Source organism: Ctenocephalides felis, unplaced genomic scaffold, assembly GCF_003426905.1.
Source record: "Ctenocephalides felis isolate EL2017-DRISC unplaced genomic scaffold, ASM342690v1 CF-g0.4_SCAFFOLD_03573, whole genome shotgun sequence".
NCBI lineage: Eukaryota > Metazoa > Arthropoda > Insecta > Siphonaptera > Pulicidae > Ctenocephalides > Ctenocephalides felis.
The window spans coordinates 14,411,507-14,435,318 of record NW_020539727.1 but is presented as its reverse complement, the minus strand read 5'-3'; the positions used below and the strand labels follow the sequence as shown (position 1 = coordinate 14,435,318).

Here is a 23,812-nt window from a genome sequence, read left to right as displayed (position 1 = left end):
ATTTCTCATACAAACTATAAGAGTTAGGCCATATATAATGAAGTATAAATCGATATATAAATTCGAATCGAAATCAAAGTTTTGTATGGAAAAATTTTCAAAAATTTTAAAAATGTTTTTTAGATGTAATTTAGCGAACAAATGAATGAATAAAACTCATTCATTTGTCGCTAAGTTATACCTAAAACATTTTTTTTCAATTTTCAAAATTTTTTCCATGCTCTTTCCATACAAACTTTGATTGAATTGCGCTCTATCTAAACGTTAATATTAAGAGCTAAAACTTTCCGAGAATTGTTTTTTATCAATTTGGATCCATTTGAGCCCCTGGGAGCAAAGAAATTCGAAAATGACTATTTTAAGGACCACTCTAATATATATATATATATATATATATATATATATATATATATTAATCGATTTTATATTTTACTAACAATAATTATTTTTTGTCCTATATTATTAATAGAAATATTTATTTTCTATGAATTGACCCCATGTTATTTAATTGTTTAAAAATATTCAAATTTAGAAAATTCAAATAATTTTGATATAAATTATTTTATTAAAAAAATATTATACATATGAATTTATTTAAAAAGAATACTTTATTGTATTAATTCGATTTTATAATTTATTAGCAATAATTATTCATGGTCATACTATTTTTTGTCTTGAATTTTAACTGGAAATATTCATTTTCTATGAATTGACTCAACTATTTATTTGTCCAAAAATATTCTAATTCAGAATATTCAAATAATTTTGAAATAAATCATTTTTTAAAAAAATATTATACATATGATTTGTTTTAAAAAGAATACTTTTTTGTATTAATTCATGTTTTAAAAATTATTTGATAGATTTAATTATAACTAATTTATGATTTCAATAATGAATTATAGTAAAACTATTTTTAGTCTTATATTGTTAATGAAAATATTTATTTTAAATGAATAGAATGAATGAATTTATTTAGAAATAATGTACCTATCTATCTAGATGTATCTATGGCAAATGTCTCTGCCACAGCACTCAGCGCCCCTACATTGTGAAGGCGGAACTAAAATTAAGACCGCTGAGTTTGCAATCTACTCTTCGTTTATCTATGGTAACGCTAGAGCACATGCCGGCGAGTACGCAGTTAAAACGTGCAAAATTTTTGGACTGAAAAGATCTATCTGCAAAGGAATTAATAAAGATAATTTTGGATTTAGTTGTACTTGTCGATGAAGCTTGTAACGTGCCATGGCAATTACATGAACATTAATCTACTGACATCGTAATAAATGGCGGTTTCATCTTTGTGCAAACGGTGAGTCAAAATTAAACATAGTATTTGTAGCAATACTAGTTTATTATTTTGCAACAAATTTTTAATATTTGCGTAAGAATGTGCATGGTTTTCTGTTGAAGGCGTAGTCATTTAGCCAGTGTTTTAGCAAATAGAAATTTTGATATGGAGGTACGTTATGGTTTGATATTTGACATTTGGCTGTTGGGATTTGGATATTGCAATTTGCTCAAATTAATGCTTATTTGCAATTTATTTTTGCAATCCTGGTCAGTTGATAAATCCAGTTGATTTGATTAGGCGCCATGTGCTATCTTGGTGATAAAATTGAAGCACTTCTATATTTCTGCTGATTTGTGCAATTTTTTTGGTAATTCAATATAGCATATGTCTACTACACACCTTTTTCTAATTTTAGTTGGATTTTCTTTCGTGATCCATTTAGGAAATATTTCTATATTACTAAATCCAATCAATACACCTATTTGGAAGCTGATTAATAGATTTGTTATAAATTGGCACGTGACTATTATCCGATAAAGTTTCTCGAATGTATACTCCTTGCATTAGAACTAAGATCGTTAATATACACATTGTTAGGAATTATTTTTCTAATTAGTTAAATTTTCTTTCCTTATCCAATTAGGAAATATTTCTATATTATAATCCAATCGATATACCTATATAGAAGCTGTTAATAGATTTGTTATAAATTGGCGCTTGGCTATTATCCGATGAAGTTTCTAGAATTTGTACTTCTTGCAATTTTTTAATGAAAAAATGCACAGTTTTTTTAATTGGGCATCGTGTGCTTGGTGATAGCTTTAAAGAGGCACTTTTATATTTTTGCTTATTTATACAATTTTTTTTGCTAATTTTATGTAGCACATGTCATCCTAAATACACATTGTTGGGAACTCTTCTAATTTTAGTTGCATTTTCTTTTATAATTCAATTAGGAAATATTACTTTATTACATAATCCAATCGATATATTTATTTGGAAGCCGATTAATAAATTTGTTACAAATTGGCACTTGGCTATTACCCAACTAGCATTTATTTGGTTTAATTAATAATTAGATTTGTTATAAATTGGCACTTGGCTATTATCCGATCAAGTTTCTTGAATTTATACTTGTTGCATTAGTAAGAGAATCAATTTTGTTTTTGTTATTCAACGAAGTTGATGTTGGTTTATATAAATCCAATTCGATTAGCATATTGTGCTATCTCGGTGATAGAATTAAAGAACCACTTTTATATTTCTACTGATTTTCACATTTTTTTGCTAATTTTATGAAGCACATGTGTTTCTAGATACACATTGTTACGAATTCCTTTTCTAATTCTAGTTACATTTTCTCTCATAATCCATTTAGGAAATATTCCTTTCTTACATAATCCAATCAATATACCTATTTGGTTTAATTAATAATTAGATTTGTTATAAATTGGCACTTAGCTGTTATCCGATGAAGTTTCTCGAATTTATACTCCTTGCATTAGAACTAGGAGCATGAATTTTTTCTGTGATTCAACACAGTTGATGTTGGTTAATATAAATCGTTTAATTGGGCATCATGTGCTATCTTGGTAACAAAATTAAAGAGGAACTTTTGAATTTCTACTGATTTTCACAATTTTTTGCTAAATTTATGAAACACATGTCTTTGGAGATACACATTGCTGAGAATTCTTTTTCTAACTCTAGTTGCATTTGCTTTCATAATCCAATTAGGAAGCATTTCTATATTACATAATATAATCAATATATTTATTTGGAAACTGATTAATAAATTTGTTATAGCATTTGGCTATTATCCGATGAAGTTTCTTGAATTTATACTCCTTGCATAAGAACTAAGAGCATCAATTTTGTTTTTGTAATTCAATGCAGTTGTTAGTTTCTATAAATCCAGTTTGTTTGATTTGGCATTGTGTCCATTTTTGTGATAGCATTAAAGAAGCACTTTTATATCTCTACTGATTTTCACAACTTTTTGCTAATTTTATGAAGCACATGTGTTTCTAGATACTCATTGTTAGGAATTATTTTTCTAACTCTAATTGCATTTGCTTTCATAATCAATTAGGAATATTCTATATTATTATATTACATAATCCAATCCTATTTGGAATCCGATTAAAAGATTTGTTACAAATTGGCACTTGTATTGGCTATTGTAAATTGGCTATTCCATCGCATGACATTCTTGAATTTATACTCCTTGCATTAGAACTAAGAGCATCAATTTTGTTTTGGTGATTCAAAGTAGTTGATGTTGGTTTATATAAATCCAGTTTGTTTTCTTGGGCATTGTGTGCTATATAGGTGATAGCTTTAAAGAAGCACTTTTATATTTCTGCTGATTTGTGCAATTTTTTTGCTAATTTTATGAAGCACATGTCTTTGGAGATACACATTGCTAGGAATTCTTTTTCTAATTTCAATTACATTTATAATCATTTATAATTGATTAGATTTGTTGCTTTTCTCGAACACTAAAAGCAATCATGAACTACAGATTTGAGACTCCACTGGCAACGGCTATTACAAATATGTAGCAAGAAAAAATGTATATCTGATTGAAAATTGTTGTTTTCAAATATCTACGACTTTATGGGTCTCCGAACTCTCAGTCCTTAACTCTCGAAGAGTGTATCGACTATATAATTAATATTTTTCTAGTTTTGGGAATTGTTGAAACTTTATTTATTACTTTTCTATAAAATCTATATTGGATTTTAGAAGATATTTTCAACATCTTTATTTAAGCAAGTCTTTTATTCGAAGCCTACTCATTTACCTGGTACAATATAAAAGTAGAAATTTTGGTTGGAAGAGAATTGGAAGTCGAGATAAGTGCTCTGAATATTGGATTAAGACTTCGATTAGCTTTTTATAATTTTTTTTAAAAGCTCTTATGAAGTTTTATTTTAATTTTATGCACATTAATTTGAAATATCTTAATTTAAGTAAGTAATGGGATAGACATTTTTTATATTGAACTTTTTAACTTTTATTAATTCTTGGAGGTCTTGTACAGTAATATGGTTTTAGCATTATCATTAAATAATATTGAGTATTATTTTTCCTGAAACTATTTGAACTACAAAGATAAAATCTACATTATTGTATGGTGATTACAATAATTTTGAATTTATTTTACAAGCCTTCAGTATGATTTTTTTATAAGGCTCATGTCAGTATTTTACATGATTTGTATAATTATTTATTCATTATTTAATTTATTTACTATATACTTATCTAGTTTTTTATTTCAAACAGTTTTAAAATACTTCCTAGAAACAATTAAAGCTTTGAATATTTTTCAAACAATTCTTGAACTTTGATCGAATCCATGTTATACGAAGATTACCTGTATTTATATAGTTTTCCAAATCCAATTGATATTTCTGTTTCACGATATCCAATCATTATTTCTAATTGGAATAGTAGGTAGTTGTAAATTGGAATTGGGCTGTTGACATTTGGAAATATTTAAACTTTTTGCATTTGGTTGCAAATTTTTGCAATTTTGTTTTTGTCAATTAACACAATTGATGTTGGTTTATATAACACCAATTTGTTTGTGCATCTTTATTTTAGCATCAAAAAGACTGTTTCAGAAGTGTTATATGGAGGTGACTTGTACATGTTTTCCAATTTTGTTTTTGTAATCCAATCAATATTAGGTATCTGGAAATATTTCTATATTTGAAATATGATATAATAGGTTTGTTATAAATTGGCATTTAACTGTTGATATCTGGTATCATTGACAAATTTAACAAATTTATACTTATTGCATTTTGTTGTGCAAAAAATTGCAGAACTAAAAATGTCAATTGTTTTCTGTGATGCAATAAAAATAAGGTCTATGAATTGATGTCAAAAAATACATATATCGAGTTTGATTTTGCATCTTTGTGATATCTTATTTAAAAAAACACTTTTATATTTCTGCTGATTTGTACAATTATCTTGCTAATTTTATGTAGCACATGTCTTCCTAAATGAACTTTGTTAGGAATTCTTTTTATAATTGCGATTACATTTTTATCCTTTATAATTGACTAGATTTTTGGTATGTTTCCTCCTCTTCGAACACTAAAAACAATAAAGTTTCTGCTTGTGTTAAAAAAACAATTTTTTCATTTCAAATTTTTTGGCATATTGAAAATAATTATGATTTTAATTTTAACTTTGGCTAAAGTTCTAAAGCTCACTTAATTACTTGAAATAATTTTAACTTTGCGGTTCTGTTTATATAATATTAGACAATGTTACAGTATTTATAATAAATTTGAAAACATTTGAATTTCCTCGAATATTACATTACAGTATGAGAAGTTCCAGCAAATTGCCTCAAGGCACGATGCCATACACCACTAGTTAATAAAAAAAAACTTAACTAGACTTTTGAGTTTCAATTATGTAATCATAATAAAGAAATGTCTTTTGTTGTAATATATCAATAGTTGTCATTGTAATGTATGATTCACTAATTCTATTCATTTTGATTTTTTTTTAGTAAGCTACAATACAATACAACTCAATATACTTATAAAAGACTCATAAATTAATATACTGATTTTTTATTGATTAGGCTGATTATTTTTACTTATGCTACTTGTCTTGGGGCAAAAAACCACTTACACCTAGTTAGTTTTATTTTTTTATCCTGAGGATGCAAATAAAAAAAGCCAACATGCTCATATTTTAAACAAATATATTTCTTATACTTGTGGTTTAATTTATATTAATTTTGCATTTATATATACAGTTGTAACCTCATATAAAATATATACATTTCTAAATATAATATTCATAAATTAAATAAATAGTGCGGTATAATTAGACTTAAATTAACTATGTACAAATTTTACACTCTTGTATTTTATTTTAAATCAACTCTTGCAATTTTGATAACAAACTACTATAATCTTCGGGACTCAAGTTATCAGACTGTACATAATCATAAGACTCATAATCATCCGAATCAGGAATTTGTTCATCCGATACATAATCTGTATTTGGCACCAGCAAAGTAACCTCGTGGAATGTTTTGCCTCCTAAATTAAATTGCTCATCTTCTATCAGCATGCTGGTTTCTTTAAATATATTTGTTTGTGTTTTTATGTATTTCTCCATCTCACTGATTTCTTCTTCTAGGTTTGCTGGTTCGGGCAGAGTTGGTGTCTTGGTCATGGTGTCGAATATATTTTTCCTGTTGGCTTTTTTGATGGACTTGTCATTGTCGAGGTGGAAATTGCAGGCGTGTTTGCAGCCGGGGAACTGAAATGGAGGAAGAAAGGTAAGTACTGTTTATATTATCTATATATTATATATATATATATATATATATATATATATATATATAATTTAACAGCAGAACTCAACAAGTCTTATAAGATGTTTTGTGGCAACCCAATGGTCGGCATTTCCCGATATTATGTATCGTTAGAATTTTTTTTACTGGTGATTTTTATTTTGATGCAACAGTACTGGGAAAGGGATAATATATACATATTACCAAATTGATATTTGACAACCTAACTGACAACTTTTGGCTAGAAAATACATCAATTTATGTCCAAGATAATAAAATCAATCAGCAGTAACTTTTTTGCTGTAATTGTCTTTTCGACATTAAAGTATAAATATAATTTTTGTAATTATCTGCACTAGTCTTGACACCAGCTGTGTGTCATCATTAAGCAGGATGAAACTTTCTAAGTATAAAATTTAAATAATCAAAATTATTGTCAGAAAATTAGATTTATAACAAATTGGTTTGATTTTCTGGCATTGATTTTGGTTTATTAATGTAATTATAAATTTTGAAGGTTTTGTTTTGCTGAGTGATCGCACACACCTGGTGTTGAAACTAGTACAAATAATAAATTATATTAATATTCATTATATTATTAGAATATGACTAGAATTGTTTTTTTAATATCTAAAGATCTGTACTTTATATATCAGCCTGGAGGAGTTGAAAAAAATAATATAAAAAAAATATTTTTACATTTTGATACATGTTATGCCATCATTTTGCAGTTTTTAAATAATTTATTTTTAATAATATTTATTAATATATTTTTAATTTCAAATAATTTATTTACGATTATACAGTACAAAGAAAAAAATGCAATCTTTTCGATTTTTTCATTCTTCAGCAACAAATAAAAAATTTGGGATTTTTTTTTGTTTTTATCAAATAACTCACAAATTTTATATGGGGGCACTCTTTATCAGTTAACTTAGGAAAAACTAGATAAAATTTACTTCAATTCCATGCCAACAGTTCTATACTGTCCGATAGAAATATTTTGAAAAAAAAAACGACTTTGAATTCGATTTTTTATTCTTCAACAACAAATAGAAAATTTGGCTCATTTTTTTTAGTTTTTGTCAAATAACTCAGAAACTTTATATGAGGGCACTCTTTTTTAGTTAGCATAGAAGAAACTAGATAAAATAAACTACAATTTCATGCCAACAGTTGAATAGAATCCGATAGAAATTTTTTGAATAAAACGACTTAGTTTTTTGTATCCAAATTACTACAAGAACAAAACAAAGTTTAACATTATTTTAAAAACTAAGAAAATAAAATAAGAATTATTTGTTTTATTGAATATTTTTGGATCTTATAATTAATTTATATTTTCCATAGTTATTAGTAAAATTCAGTGCTAATTACAATTTTTGCAATGACATTTTAATTTTGTTTGTTGTTTTTCTAGATACAGTAATTATTTTTTAATAAAATAATTATGTGACGTACTTTATTATTTTAGAACTGCTGAATGATGTCACATATCATGTGTCCAAACGTATAAATATAGAAAAATGAATTTTAGATTATTCCTATTTTAATTCGTTGAATAATTCTCTGCATTTTGACTAAAGTGTGAACGCCTTTTATATGCAGTTTTCTTTGACTGTGAATTCTATCATAGTACGAATTTTTATAATATTCAACAAAAAAAATCCAATAATTATGTAAAAACTGCCCGGCCGATCATTTACAAATAATAAATGATTTCCAACAGATATTTATGAACCGTTTTTTAAGTGACAGAATGTTTATTTTTGCCAGAAATTGTTTTATTGACGTTATATATATATATATATATATATATATATATATATTTATTTATTTATGATGTTACATATATATTTTATTTGTAATATACTTACGCAAAAGTAGTCAGAGCAAATTTCACCAAAAACATTCGTCATCCTCGATTCGTAGAGAACTGCACAATAATCCCAGCACTGTAAATTCAAAGACAATTGATTATTTTTAAATACAATGAGTAAATTAATAACGTACACTTCCATTATTTTATAAATATTTAATAAATTGTATATCAAATTAAAACTTACCATAAAACAATTTGGTCTCGCTGAACAGTCATCGGTCACTATGATGGCATTTGTGTCTTCTTGTAAAAACTGCAAAATATTGAAAACTTTTAATATATATTCATACAGTAAAAGTATAATCAAATAATATTAAACATTTCTATTTTTTTATTAAAAAATATATTCACACATATTGTTTTTGTAGACGCTTTCACTGGTAAATGTTTTATTTTTAAATAATTGATATTGTTTTATTTTATTTTATTCATATATATTTATTTATTCTCTTATTTTTTTATTCATAGGGAATTTAATTTCGATCATAGTAAAAGATTTTTTCTATTGCATTTTGAAAACGATTTTAACATTATGTTAGTTCATAAATAATTTATGGTAAAAAATGCAATTTGAATTATAATATATATTTTACCATTTTATTCACATTTTAACGTTATTCAAATGAATTATAATTTGTGGTAATTTTTTTATGCGTTTAAAATATTTGAATTTATTTTACTCACAATATTTAATAAAATAATTTTGCAATTAATTTTCAATTATGTTTTTTAATATCTAATTAACAAAATTGAAAACTATATACTTCAAATAAAATGAACGTTTTGTTTTATTTTAGCTATTTTTTTTTGCGCTTAAATTTTTTTTGATAATAATTTCATTCATTATACTATTATTTAATGTAGTTTTATATTTTAACTTTATTAACTTTAAATTTTGATTATATATTTCATAAGTTTATCGATTTAACATTAAATAAGACCTAATTTTTATAATTTATAAAAAAACTAAAATTTGAAAAATTGTATTATATTTATAATGTATGATTTATATATTTTATAAAAATTGCACAGTTAATTAATACTTTAGAATTTTAGGTTTTTTTTTCATTTTAATTCATTCAGTATTAAGAATTATTTTACTATGTGCTAATTATTTGTTTAAATAATGGTAATGAAATCGTTTACAAAATGCAATACAGTTACTTATTCTTATTTAAAATCTATTTTAATATTAGATTATTTGATTTAAAAAATATCAAAACTTCAGTATTGAATTCGGACAAACTCTTTTAAAATAAAAATTTTACTTACTTTTATAAAATCATAATCAACAAAATTTGTTTTAATTAAAACATTTGAATTTATATTTGATTATATTTTTTTTTTGTAAACTTCAAATTATTTTACAAAATCACTATTTTTTTAAAATAAAAATTCAACATTTTATTTTTAGCTTACTGAAGTCACTTTGAAAATAAATCATTAATTCTCAAATAAATATATTAAATGAAATCAAGTCATTAATTTTCAAATAAATATATTAAACAATACATATTGAAAAATATTTTCGTTTTTAGTCTAAACGTTTTTTTTTTGGAAACTTCAAATTCTTTTACAAAATCACTATTTCTGCTAAATATTTTTCAACATTTTAGTTTTTAGCTTGCTGAAGTCACTTTTCAAATAATAAAAATTAAATTACTGTAATGAAAAGTAATAGATATTTTACATATTTTTATTGCAATAAACGTTTCTGCAAAAAAACATTTGATTGAAATTAATTCACAATTTTTAAAAATTTGTATTTTTCGTTAATTTTTAATTGATAATAATGACTAAATAATGGAAAGTAGTAAACGTTTAATTTTTATACTTAAAATTAAAGCAAGCTAAAAATAAAATGTTGTAAATTAAAAAGTAAATTTTTGTAAAATTTGGTTCAAATTATTTTACAAAATATAACTATTTTTTACCTTTTTCAAACAATCCTTCCTGCACTCAGAAACCACTTTATTATCAGAATATCCATCAAAGTATTGAATTTGATTAACAACTCTGCATTTTGCATCACCAATTAAATAAAATCCAACAAACACCAAAAATACAACAAAGTTATTTGCCATTTTGCACATTTTTAACCAAATATCTTATGAGTCACTTTACACACTTTATTCTCTCAATGTAAATTCAACACTGAATTTTATTTTTGTAATTTGTAATTTTCATTCGTTTTTGATATAAATTTTCCACGTCCGTTCACTATAATTTTCGAAACATGAATGAATTGTAGAGGGAAAAGGATAATATCTTTATACATACCTGACAGGTATGAGCAACCTTTTGTTTACCTGGGGACAACATTTGTTTTATATTAAGAGAGGAAGTGAATGAATTTTGGGGGCTGCCTAATGATTTTTTATGATGAAAATTATCAAGTAAAGTTACTTGATAATTATTTTGGATTCTTATTCGAAAATGAGCATATAGAAAAATATTTGAAAGCGACTTACACTTTTTTTTTAAATATTTCAATAGTAAAAATAGTTTTTCTAATTATATTTAATCATTTTCATTCAGGTTTCTATTTATCATATAATTTTATTGAAATTATCTGAAATAAATCAATTTTTGAATTTATCTTAATATTAATAATTACCAATCGAAAAATCATATTAAACCACTTTTTTTAAATTAATTTTTGAAAAACTTAGTACGGTTTTATTTTTGGTATTAGTTTCGGATATTTTTATTATTCACTAATTTTTTTAATGCTTTATTTATAAATTTTTATAAGTAATGCAACAATCTAGTTTGAAACGTTTTACTGCAAACATATATTATTCTTTATTTTTTATAATCAAAATTTGAGTTGTTAATTTAATTTTAATATTTAATTTTAATATAATTGAACGTATCAACATTTTTAAATACAAAAATCATTTAACATTACTAATTCATTTAATTCAATTCAATTAATTGTTTATATAACTGAATTTGAGATATAATTATATTATATAGATAATTATATTATATAGATAATTATAATTATATAGATAATTATATAGATAATTTTATTTCCTAAATTTCAAGAGAAGTCTTTTTTCTTGAAAATCTGTCCTTTACCTGAATTCTGTTTTTTTTCGGCGTTTCAAGTCATTTGAATTTTTAGTTCATATGAATCATTTGAGACCATTTTTGGAAAAATAAAGTGCAAAAGTTTTTAGCCAAAATTTATGAATCGATTTTAAAAATTCAGTCTTTTCTATTAGAAATCGTTCTGGTTAGTTTATTTTTCAGTTAAGATCGTCCTAGCCGTTTCTTCATAATTGTTGGATTTTTTTTGACGGTTTGATGAAACTTTTTATGATAGAGTATATAATCTAGTGGTGTATGGCATTGTGTCTTAAGGCAAATTGCTGGAATTTCCCGCACCAAAACATATATGTATTTTTCAAAAAGATTCCTTTTTTTAACTTTGGATTTTTGAGTTTTGAAATTTTAGAAAATACATTTGGAAAACCAATTTATTTTTGAAAATAAAATCTGTTAATTTGATGTGCATATGACTATATAATAATCATTTTTGTCCGTCGAATGGCTTTTTTTTACTTTTTATTGAATCTCCAAAACCACTTGACCTGGCTTTCCAAAAATTCAATCATTTCTTCATTTTGTCAATACAAATAATTGTTTTTTGAATTTTTGAAATTGGACGCTCCGGTCTCTCAAAAACTGATTTACCATTTTTGCACTTTTTGCTCCGTATCTTTGAAACTGCTGGACCTGCCTTTGCTAAAAACTAATCAGTGCGTCTCCTTATCAATGAAAATGGAATTTTTTTTTGAATCATTCGAATCGGTTGAACCGTGTTTCCGAAATAGTCGACGAAAATTTGTATCCGAACACAGAGCATTTTATCGATTTTTAGCTCCAATGACTAATAGAGCAAAAAAAATCTACATTTGTAGAAAATTTCTAGTAGTTTTTCTACATATTATTAGCAGCTTATTATAATGTTACTTTTACTACTCAGATTGTTTTTTTTTATATAATCTTTGTAAAATTCATAGAATTTCTATATACATTTTTTAAAACGATATGGAATAACATAATAACCAAGGATAATGTAATCGGATTTTCTGGATTAATTTAGTTATTTTAGATTTTAGTTATTCTGGATTATTTTTTGGCAAATTTAGAAAAAAATATGAACTCTATTAAAAATCCACACCAAATTAAATGACCGTTATAAAACAAATTCGTTCTTGTTCTTGTTTCGAATGCTTTTAGATCCATTTCATCTTATATAGTGGTAATATTATCAATTATTCAATTTATATTTTCTATTGTTTTTAATTTTTGGAAAGGCAGGTCTAGCGGTTTAGGAAATACGAGTCATTTTGAGGTCAAATAGATCATTAAACATATGCACATTAAATAATCAAATATTACATAGAGATCTTATTAATAAGTATAAATTTTGTTTACATTTCTATGGGTTTTTCATCAATTTTCATCTATTTCATAAAAAGATATTTTTCAAAATTCTCAAACAAAAATTTTAAGGTTTCAAAAATAAAACAAATTTAGGTACGGCAAGTTTTCAAAATATTTTTATTTTTCAAAATTTTCAAATATTTTTAGTTTACAAATGTTCAAAATTTTCTAAAAAATTTAAAGCTTCTTGAAACAAATTTAGGTACAGCAAGTTTATCTTTTGCTATGAAACAAAAGAACCAAATATTTTTCAAAATTTTCAGTTTTCAAAAGAATTTAAAGCTTTTTAAAACAAATTTAGGTTCGGCAAGTTTATTGCTATGAAAAAAAAATGAGCAAAATATATTTCAAAATTTGAAAACAGAAATTTTCAGTTTTCAAAAAAAAATTAAAACTTTTTAAAACAAACTTTGGTGCGGCAAGTTCATCTATTCTATTCATCTATTACTATGTAAAAAAGAGCAAATATTTTACAAAATTTTCAAAAATCTAATTTTTCTAATTTTCAAAAAACTTTAAAGAAAAATAGGTACTGGAAGTTCTAGCATTTTCTCTTAAGGCACGATGCCATGTACCACTAGTTAAGTTCTACTATCCACTTTCGTTTTGGGTTGTCCACCCCTGCCTATAGTGGCAAAATTACCCTTTATTCCGTTTTCCCGAGCCCCCAGGTACACGTCTGGTCTTGATATCATGAATGAATAATAATAATGATAAAGCTTCGAACTTTATGTACTTATAAAAAGGAAGTAGTAGACCCATTTGCGTATTTGCCAACTTTTTACCTGAAATTTGAAATGGACGTGTGGTTATGACTAATACATATTCGCAAAAGCCCGATAATTAATTACGCTTCTCAAATATTAAAAAAAAATATATATTTTTATAAGAAACTTGCACTAATGGTAAAGAAAATGAGAAAACAAATATTTCGGATTAATTTAACTTCTTTTGTGCAGGGAAATGAAATTAATATATATTTTTTTTTTTTTCCCGTCCTGGATAAATTTTTTGGCTCAAATGTTTCCAAAGGATTTTCCGTGAATAGATATCTTTGACTTTGAAATAGATTTTTCATTCTTTAGCAACAAATAGAAAATTCTGGACATTTTTTGGTTTTTGACATCTAACTCAAATTAGATATGAAAACACTTTGTTAAAAAAATCTGAAAGTTTTTAGTTGTTAATATTAACTTTAAGATAGTCCGCACTCTAACTAAATTTTCTTGATTCTTCTTCCCAAGCAAATACTTATTTTATAAAATATATGAAATTTTTGGTTGTAAATTTTTATTTATGATCAAAATAAGCAAATACTTATGAGATAATTTTTAATTTGATCAATTTTTGGTTCACTTGTTGCTAAGATATAAAATTCTGAAAAACAGAATTTTACTTTTATCTATATGGAACTTCATATTTATTATTTATCTATTATTTATTTATTAAGATACCTTGCATCAGACAATGGGTTTGTTTATTTATTTTAATAAATGGAAAAATATTAGTATTTTTTTAATAAGACCATGAGCCTAATTTTAAGTTTATGCTTAATTGATACTTCATTTTATTAATTTCCGAAGTTTGTTTCGCCAAAAAATCTGATTTGCTAACTTTGTTCTCCCTTTGGCGTTTGAAGTCATTTTGAATCGAATGAGACCAAATTTGGAAAAAGTAGGTTTATGTGTATGTGTGAACAGATTTTTGACTTTTTGTCGACGTTTTCTCAAAAACATCTGGAGCGATTTCAAAAATTTAAAAGCTATTTCAAAATTTAACTTGATAAGGATTAGTGTATGTCAATTTTGCATGGCGATCAGCTAAGACGTTTCTTTGTTGATAACAGAAAAGTAATAACTTAACCAGCAATTCTGAGTAGATTTTAAAACTTCAAAAACTTTATTTACAACTTATTTTTAATAAAAATCATTCGATTTCTTATTATTTAATTTATTTTGGCGATTTATATCATGGTCACACTACAATATATAGAACACACTAAAATATTACGGTCTTACGATAAGTCGTTTAATTTAAAAAAAAATTACTAGTTTTTTTTTAGTTAATTAAAATTTTTTTTTGTTAAAATTAAATCTTTCATCGGCAGTTTTGTGACTAGTGTTTTTATTTTACTTTTGTTAAGATTAAATCTTTCATCGGCAGTTTTCACAAAATCTGCTGAATCGATTTTATAAATTCAAGGAACATTCAAATGTAACTTGAAAGGACTCTTCTCAATTTTGTGCCATGATCGGTCAAGCCGTTTCTTTGTAATTCGCAAAAAAGTGAAAAGTTTTTGTTCACGTTTTAGCCAAAAATTCTGAATCGATTTTTAAAATTCAAAATCCTTTCCAAAGATGTTGGTTGAAAACTGTGCTGATAAGTTTTTGGTAAAAATCGGCTGGGATACATTTACATTTTTTTATAATTAACAGTTGGAAATTTTTTTTTGACAATTTTCATAGAACAGATTTTAATGATAGACATCATACATGGTCTTATAGAACATACTGAAATATTACACTCCTACAAGTCGTTAAATTTTAAAAATTCATCAAAGTTTGAAAAAATATATTTGTGCCAAAAGCTGCTTTTGTGATGTAATGTGTCAAAATTTGAATTTCATAAATTTAAAAGCCATTGGAATAAAATTTCATTAGAGTTCAATTTTTTTTTGAAATTAGCGAAAAAAAGTAAGTGAGCAGTCTATAAAAATTTTTTAGTTGGGTAAAAAATCATACCATTAACTTTCCGTAGGGTCCAAAAATCGAAATTTAAAATTCTCACGTTTCTTCACGTTTTGAAGGTTTCTGAACATTTTGGCATACCTCAGAAAAAATGGACGTGTGTGTGTATGTATGTAGTATGTATGTATGTATGTATGTATGTATGTATGTATGTATGGATTCATTTGTTCGTCCATGTTTTTGGGCGCACGGATCAACCGATTTAAATGGTTTGAAAAACATTAAATTCCTATTAATAGGGAAATGTGCTGATTAGTTTTTGGAAAAGGCAGGTCCAGCCGTTACGGAGATATGGAGCAAAGAGTTTTTGAGAGAACTGAGTATCCGATTTGAATGATCTAAAAAACATACAATTTGTAATAATTGGGAGAAGTGGTGATTAGTTTTTGGCAAGGCAGGTCAAGCCATCTCGAAGATACAGAGCTAAATGTGCAAAAAATGGCAGTTTTTGAGAGAACTAAGCGTATAATTTAAATGATCCGAAAAACTTTATGCTTGTTTTAACAAAATAATTGATTTTAGGAAAAACAATTTGTATCAATTTTTTTTTTCATTTTTTTTTTTTTTTTAAGTTTTTTGTATATCGAAAATAATTCAGATTTTATTTTTAATTCTGACTAAAGTTTTAATATACTTCAAACAAATAATTTTAACTTAGCAATTCAGTTTACATAATTCTTATAAATATTAGACAATGTTACAGCATTTATTTACAATAATCTATTTGAAAACCTTCAATATTCCTCGAACATTTCGTTACGGTACGGGAAGTTCCAGCAATTTGCCTTAAGGCACGATGCCATACACACTAGTTTTATATTTTACATTCTACTCACCGATTTTATATTTTATCGCACTATTTTTATTCAAAAAATTTTGAGAATCCCCGCCGGTTCCGTACCATGTACCTACCTGGCATCAGAGTATAAGGACGATAGTTGTTTTTACCGCAAGATCATTATTCTCAAGTGGTCGGAAGTGGACATTGTTTGAATTCTAGATTAGAATTTAAAGACAGGAATATCGAATTCCAGACAGGCGCTAAACATTAGCATAGATGATGATAGTAAAGTATATATAATCATATCGACAATCACATATATTTACTTGCGGATGTTTACGATTGCCAAATATTGATAGCGCCCCGATTGGTTTCATTCATAAAATTTATAAAATGTTTCGAAATTTTTGATATATACGATTAAGTCAGATTTTGCTAAATTGTAGTTTTCTACCATTTTTTTGCGTTCCGTACCAAGATTTTTACTTACACGGTTAAAGGAAATATCAGAATTTTCCGAAAGAATTCAAAGTTCTCAAAAATATACATAGTTTTATACATCAAACTAGATGACCCGACAGACGTTGTCCTGTACCCATGTCTACAATTTTTTAATATAATATACTAATATTTACCGTTTAACTAAAAATAATAATTATTGTTTTTTAAATTACTCTTCGTGCCAAAATGCATATACATTTTTAATTGTTAAATGTAGAACTGCTTTAAATAAAAAGATTAGTCTCAATTCTCACACTATATTGGAAATTGAAGTCTTATAAACGGTATAACATAACCATAACATAACACAGGTACTTCATGTTGGATTAAATTAATTTAATTTTTTATTATTTAAGATATACAAAATTGCATCTTAAACTTCTCCTAATCGATATCGTGAGGGCCGATTTGTATGTATTATCTTTACTTTCCCATTTGTTGTTAACAGTAAAATTTTTATGAATTTTAAAAATATTATGGAAAGATTAGTAAAAGATGCAAAGAAATTATATAAAAAAAATTATATTGAAAATTTAATATCCGAATCTTGTGTTGGCGCCTCCTAAGGCGTGCGCTCGTATTTTTCGCATGCATCGCATTAAAGGTAGGTCTGGCCCTGATTAATACTTAATTTCATATTTTAAGTAAATTAATTTGTCACATCTTGTTTATATGTGTATCATTCAATCTGTCATACATATACTGTATTTTATATTTTGATTTCTGGCGCATCTCAGCTGCTTTTTGGCAATAATAATGTAGACATTTTATTTTTCTTATTCATAATCATAAATTTATTATACATATTCTAATATTGTCTAGGTTCATAAGTAAATTGAATTTTTTGGCTGATGATAGTTTTCATTTGTTTTCAATGCAAACTACGACATGTCGTCTTTTGCAACTTTTTCCATCTATTTCTACAATATTGTACATACATTACTTTACAAACGTACTTTTATAATCACAGAAAATTTCCTTAAACTTCAGAAAGATTTATCAATTCCGAATAATCGTTTAGGAGTATACAGTGAGTATGCTTGTAATTTAATATGAACTTTATATAATAGCAATAAAGCTCAAATTGAGCTGTTTTTGGGGTTTTCCCGTTAATTATTCGATTTTTTCTCGCCGTAAGAACCATCTTTGGACTTCAACGAACATTTTAAAAAAGAATTGGCCAAATTGGTCTAGGCGTTCTTGAGTTATGCGCTTACCAACACATTTTGCGATCCATTTTTATATATAAGATATGAATTTTAAATTTACAATTCAGTTTCAGAATGTATATATTATTCTAATCGTAAGAAATGTATCCTCAGATGGATTAATTCGGCACCTCTTGCTAATTGACAAGTAAAAGTGGTTATTAGTTTTTGGCAAAGGTAGGCCGAGCGGTTTTGCAGATACAGAACTAAATGTTAAAAAAATGGCAGTTTTTGAATGAACTAAGCGTCTGATTTAAATGATTCAAAAAAGTTTCTGCTTGTTTCAACAAAATTGCTTTTGGAAAAAAAATTGTCTTTAATTTTTTTTTTTCAAAAAAGATTTTTGTTGGATAGATTTAAAATTCAAAAAATTACCCAGGCTAAGCACAGTCTAAGCGCCACTCTGGTGCAAATGTTTACCCAAGTGCGTTTAGACTGTTAATGCACATGGCATCGTTCCTTAAGGCAAATTGCTGGCACTTCCCGTACCAGAATTATATATTCGAGGAAAAAATCAGTAAACAGTAAAAAATATTGATAAGCGCCTATTGGTTTGTTTTTGCGAATAGATAAATATTCATAAAATGTTTCGAAATTTTTGATATACGATTAAGTCAGAATTTACTAAATTGTAGTTTTCTACAAAATTAAAACTAGTGGTGTATGTCATCGTGCCTTAAGGCAAATTGCTGGAACTTCCCGTACGAGAATTAAATATTATACAAAGTAGACACGCCGCTCGGTTTTGCTACTATCTTCTGGTTTATATTGTAAGATATTTATTGTTAGCAATCTCTATAATATTATTAGCAATCTCTATAATAAATCAAATAACTAGTGGTGTATGGCATCGTGTCTTAAGACAAATTGCTAGAACTTCCCGTACCGTGATGAAATATTCGAGAAATTTTAAACGTTTTCGAATATATTATTACAAATACTGTAACTTTCATTATTTTTGCTATCTTATTGTTATATCTAAGCAAATAAATAGATCATTTTATCTCCAGAACATTAACAATCGTCATTTCATTTCGAATTCAATTTCAAAACAAAAATAGTTGCCTCATTTGCACAAAATTGAAAAAGTGCTCCGTATAGTCACAGTCTAAACGATTTGCAGATAATTTATGCGATATTTTCATTTATATTGTGCTTAGCTTGGCGGCATTTTCACATTTTTAATAGTTTTCACAAAATTGGAAAAGTGCTCCACTACATAAACAGTCTAAATACACTTGGGTAAGCATTTGCACCAGAGTGGCGTTAGACTGTGCTTAGCCTGGGTAATTTATCAATTTTTAATCCATCCAACAAAAATATTTTTTGAAAAAAAAAAATTAGAAACATTTTTTTTCCAAAATCAATTATTTTGTTGAAACAAGCAGAAAGTTCTTTGAATCATTCAAATCGGACGCTTAGTTCTCTCAAAAACTGCCATTTTTTAATATTTAGCTCTGTATCTCCGAAACCGCTGGGCCTACCTTTGCCAAAAACTAATAACCACTTTTCCCCGTCAATTAGCAAGAGGTGCCGAATTAATCCATCTGAGGATATATTTCTTACGATTAGAATAATATATACATTTTGAAACTGAATTGTAAATTTAAAATTCATATTTGATGTATAAAAAACTATGTATATTTTTGAGAATTTTAAATTCTTTTCCGGAAAATTTTGATATTTTCTTTAACCGTATAAGTAAAAAATCTTGGTACGGAACGCAAAAAAATTGTACTTATTTTTAAAAACTTCATTCATTATCTGATAATTTGATGTGCATACGGCTAATGTACATTTTTGACCACCAAACATCATTTGTTTTTACTTTTTTCTCTGCATCTCCGAAACCGCTAGACCTGCCTTGCCAAAAATTTCATCAATTATTCATCTTGTCAATATAAGTAAAATGTTTTTTGAATTATTAAAATCGAACGCTCCGTTCTCTTAAAAACTGAGTTACCACTTTTAGCACCTTTTGCCCCGTATCTTCGGAATGGCTAGACCTGCCTTCGCCCAAAACTAATCAGCACGTCTCCTCATCAATACGAATCGAATTTTTTTTTAATTATTCATATCGGTTGATCGGTGTTTCCGAAATCGACGACGAAAATTTGTATCCGCACACACACACATACATCGATTTTTTCTAAGGTATGCCAAAATGTTCAGAAATCTTTGAAACGTAAACATATAAAAATTCAGAAGTTAATTGAGTGTAAGTGGCATTTTGCCTTAAGCCAAGTTGCATGAACTTTACGATTTGTGAAATGTTTTTATTATTACATGTTTTTAGTATTATTTTTAATATTCATAAATTTTTTTTATCATTACTTGCTTTTATTTTATATTAAATCATCCTAATGCGGATATCATTTTAATGAAAATACTATACATTATTTTGTACTCTATTTTATTTTAATTTATGTTACTATTTACTTATGTTACTAAATATTAATTTGCCGTAGGGTAAGTTATTGTAATGGGCCGAAAATCGAAATTGAAATTTTCTACATTTTTTGACGTTTTAAAGGTTTCTGAACATTTTGGCATACCTCAGAAAAATGGATGTGTGTGTGTATGTATGGATACAATTTTTGGTCACGTTTTCGGGCGCACGGATGAACCGATTTGAATGATTCAAAAAACATTCGATCCCTATTGATAGGGAGGTGAGCTGATTAGTTTTTGGCAAAGACAGGTCCAGCCGTTACGGAGATACGGAGCAAAGAGTGCAGAAAATAGAAACCGAGTTTTTGAGTGAACGGAGCATCCGATTTGAATGATCTAAAACACATTAATGATTGGGAGAAGTGTTTGTTAGTTTTTGGCAAAGGCAGGCCCAGCCATTTCGAAGATACGGAGCTAAATGTGTAAAAAATGGCAGATTTTGAGAGAACTAAGCGTCCGATTTAAATGATTCAAAAAACTTCATGCTTTTTAATTTTGACTATAGTTCTAATATACTTTAAACAAATAATTTCAACTTTGCACTTCAGTTATATATAATTCTTACAAATATTAGACAATGTTACAATATTTATAATTATCTATTTGAAGACATTCAGTATTCCTCGAACATTTCGTTACGGTACGAGAAGTTCCAGCAATTTGCCTTAAGGCACGATGCCATACACCCCACTAGTTTTATTTTGCAGTTGTAACAGATATTGAAATTAAAAAAGTATTATGTTTTTAATAAATGCAATTTTCAATTGTTCCCAAATTTAATTTTCGTATGTCGAATCCCTTGTGAAACAATTTATTCCCATATAAATACACTGAAATGCCATTCGTTTAATCATTCAATTTTGCTAAGTTTTTTTTTTGAATATCTAGAGTAAATTTACTATTTATTAATTAACGTCCAAAAGAAGTTCGTTTTCGACGATTTGATAATTTTATGTTCCATCGACATTTCATGTTATTCTGAATCGTTTGATACCAAATTTAGAAAATGTATTATAAATACACTGAAATGCCATTAAATCGTTTCATCTCTGTGGTTTTGCTAAGTTTTTTTTGAATATTTAAAGTAAATTTACTATTTATTAATTTCCCAAAGAAGTCTGTTTTCGGCGAACAACCGATTTTTATGCTCACTCGTTGTTTCAAGTTATTCTGAATCATTTGATACCAATTTTGGAAAAAGTAGTATGTGTGTTTGTGTGTATGGCTGTGTGCGTTTGTGGGCCGATTTTTGACTTTTCGTTGAGATTTTCCAAAAAAAAAAACAGGAGAAAAACATTTGTCCGCGTTTTAGAAATTCTGAATTGATTTTAAAAATTCGAAAAACCTATTTGAAAGATATAATTTGGAAATCATACTGATTAGTTTAGGACCGGGCTGATTCTTCGTACTTAAATGTTGAATAAAATGTTTTTTTAAGCATCTTTAATTCAATATCCTTATCCTTATAATTCATGTAGTAATAAACAAACACCTTTAGTAGAGGCTTAAGAAAATTTTAGGACACTTTCAGGACATAACAAATATGTGTGTGCCTATCAGTATAATTAGTGTTTGATAGATATCAATTGGAAATCGCATTAATTAGTTTTTAGTGAAAAGCGAAAGAAATATTTTCAAAATTAACAATTGTAAATTTTATTTAAGTAAATCTCAATTTCTATCGATTGAGTTATTATTCATGCAACTTGCCTCAAGGCAAAATGCCACTGACACACACAGTTTTTTGTTTCATTTGAGACCAAAATTGGAAAATAGTATGTGTCAAGTTTTTTATTCTATTTTTTCAGTATTAGCTTTTTCATGATTTTTCTTTATTGTTAGTATGTTATTTTTTAATTTTTAATTTTTGCTAGGGTAATAGTTAATAATTCAAAAAACTTTTTGCTTGTGTCTATACGATTGCTTTTATTAAAGAGCAAAAAATTTTTTTTAGAATCGAAAATAATTAGAATTTTAATTTTAATCGTTTCCAAAGTTCACTTATGTACTTCAAATAAATAATTTCAACTTCTCAATTTAGTTTATATAATTCTTAGAAATATTAGGCTATTAAGTTTAATTTACGTTTCTGTAAACATATATAAACGTTGTCATCCAATTCATAAACTCTTAATTTTGTCTATAAAATAAGAACAATGAAAACTACTGTTTAGGACATTTAATATGCCTCGAATATTTAATTACGGTACTGCAAGTTCCAGCAATTTGCCTTAAGGCACGATGACATACACTACTAGTTATTAATACATTTATTTATTTATACATTTATCTATTTATTATTTATCTCAAGTATTTTGTTCATTTATCAATTTTTCATATATAAATGTTTATTTTAACTTTTATTTTTATATTTAATTAAAAATAAAAAATATAATTATAAATAATTTATAATTACATCGATAATTATCTAATCGAACCAATTCGAATTTAGTTGCGCACGATGTCATTTTTGGCGCGTGTCAAGTGGCTCCGCCGGCGACTTGATGGCAAACTAAGTCTGCGCGGTTGTCAACTCGTTCATTCATGTGATAGGAAGCAAAGCAAGAGGACCTCCAGGACCAAAAAAAGACCCAGGGAAGTACCCAATAATAATAAGTTGGTTATGAGAACGCAAGCAAAATCAAACAAATCATTGAGAGTTCTCTGTCATTCATTCATTCATTCGCGTTTGCTTGTATTGTATTTTAGTTTTGTGCAATTTTTTTTTTTAACAACTTGTGACCCGACAGTAGATTGTGAACGGCATACCTAATTTGGCGCAATTCTATCTATTTAACATCTATAAACTTCTGCGATATAGCATTCATTTTTTTTTTTTAATTCTACTTTGTTAACAAATTATCAATTATGTAATGCCGTGATTCAGATAATTACTTGCATGCTAATATAGTAGTTTGGGGTAGTAGTAAATTATGTAGGTAGCATTCGTAGTTCTAGTTTTGACTGACACACTAACACAATAATCCACTATTAAACAACGATGTAATAATCTGAATCATTTGACATTATGTATTACTCTATTATATAACTATCGTGATTTATAAACAACTGCCGCCGTTTGCAATCCGTATAGCATTGCGCCAATTTATAGAGAAATATTCTAATATGCATAAATTGTTACATTGATGCATCAA

At 26.4% G+C, this 23,812-nt stretch overlaps 1 long non-coding RNA gene across 1 annotated transcript; it reads left to right on the top strand.

Moving 5' to 3' along the window:
• The first annotated feature begins 1,162 nt into the window (after window positions 1–1,162).
• LOC113389382 lies at window positions 1,163–23,244 on the top strand. Its single transcript, XR_003368246.1, has 3 exons — window positions 1,163–1,315; window positions 6,473–6,614; window positions 23,110–23,244. It is a non-coding gene; the product is annotated as an uncharacterized LOC113389382 (long non-coding RNA).
• The last annotated feature ends 568 nt before the right edge of the window (window positions 23,245–23,812 follow it).